The 1,758-nt window shown below is 43.2% G+C and overlaps 1 protein-coding gene across 6 annotated transcripts in view; it reads right to left on the minus strand.

Annotated features, from left to right (window-relative positions):
• The window catches only part of RBMS3 (RNA binding motif single stranded interacting protein 3), an 889,171-nt gene that overhangs the window by 383,798 nt on the left and 503,615 nt on the right, over positions 1-1,758 (minus strand). The window lies entirely within an intron of this gene.

Here is a 1,758-nt window from a genome sequence, read left to right on the forward strand (position 1 = left end):
TCTCGAGGGGAGAGCACTAGTCTCTCAATAAAAAAAATCAAGCAAATTTACATAATCACCATTACTTAACCTGCCATGATATTGACAGGTACCATTTATTGAGCAGTTACCTTCCAGGCTGTGTACTAACTATATTTATTTTACCTTTAAGATGTTTATCTTGACAGTCCCATGTTTTAAAGATGAAAAAACTGAGCCTACCTTACACGATCTCACACAGCCAATGAAGGCCAGAGGGGCCTTGGAAGCCAGGACAAGTGGAATGGGTGTTTCCGCAAGTAAACGTCCCAACCCATCACTGTTACAGGGTTCACGGGCCTAATGTGATTGTTGTTGGTTTTTGTGTTTTTCTTTTCCCCAAAGGAGAATTTTTATCACATCTGTGCCTACAGGAGCTTCCTGTAAGGCACATGCTGAGTGCCATTGAGTTCACGCCAACTCATGGTGACTTTCCAGGACAGAATAGAACTGCCCTGCAGAGTTTCTTAGGGTGTAAATTTTATGGGAGCAATCTCTAGTCTTTCTCCCAAGACCCCCCTGATGTGTTTGAACTTCCAAAGTTGAGTTAGCAGCAGAGCACTTAAAGACTGTGCCCAGAGCTCCTTTTAAAGGCATCTCCCCACAGCTTTCAGTCAACTCTGGTTCGGTCTCCCCATGGAGAGAGTAGAACTGCCAAACAGGGTTTCAAGACTGCAGATCTTTACAGAGGCAGACTGCCTTGTTCGTTCTTTCTCACAAAGTGTCCAGTGGGGTTGAACTGCCAATCTTGAGGTCAGCAGCCCAATCCCACAATTCCATCAAGGTCCTTGATTCAAGGATCTTTATTGCACTACCAGGAGTCTTTGTAAAGTACATGAACACCCCCCTCCCAGCCCCACAGCCCAAACAAACTCATTGCCACTGAATAGATCTGACTCATAAGGATTCCGAGACGATCAATATTTCTGGGATCAGGCAGCCTCCTCTTTGACTTCATAGCAGCTCAATGCCTAACCCACAGAGCTGCTGGGGTTCCTTAAAGTACACTTTATTGCTATTCCATCATTTCCAACTCATAGGATAGAGTAAAACTACTCAATTGGGGTTTTCATGACTATAAATCTTTATGGGAACAGAGAGCCTCATCTTTCTCCCCAGAGCTACTGGCAGATTCCCACCCCCAATCATTGGTTGGCAACCCAACTCATAGCCCACTATGGCACCAGGGCATAGGGGAAAGGAAATAATGAAACCCTGCAATCGACCTGCCTTGGTATAGGGGAAACACAGCAGCTAGTGAAACTCCTCGTTCAACTTAACCAATGTAGTCAAAGGAGGAATGAGAAATAAATACAATTCAAATTAGGAAAGCTTTGGGTGTGCGAACTGGTTTAAATTTTGGCTAAAATTAAGCCTGCAGTTGTTTGTGAAACTAAATTAAACAAGACTTGGCACTATCTACATACAGGGATTGTTCTCCAGTGCTGCAGACCAAAACAATAAATAAAATAAAATCATTATCTGTCAGCAAAAGTGAGCAACATTTCATAACTTGCTGGAATGATTCCTCTGATAACTACTTAACTGTGGTTAATTTATCTCATGAAATTGTTACCGGAGGGTTGCCTGGGACCAGACTTACAATTTCACACAGAAGGAACATGGGAAGTGGGAAGGCAGGGAAATCCAGCAGCCTAAGAACATTAGGAAAGGAGAAGTAATATGTCCCCATCATTTCCTTTAACTCACTTAACCCTTGCTGAAATCCAAGGCAAATCC

Source organism: Echinops telfairi, unplaced genomic scaffold, assembly GCF_000313985.2.
Source record: "Echinops telfairi isolate 266 unplaced genomic scaffold, ASM31398v2 ScPeMD7_7420;HRSCAF=8458, whole genome shotgun sequence".
Taxonomy (NCBI): Eukaryota; Metazoa; Chordata; class Mammalia; order Afrosoricida; family Tenrecidae; genus Echinops; species Echinops telfairi.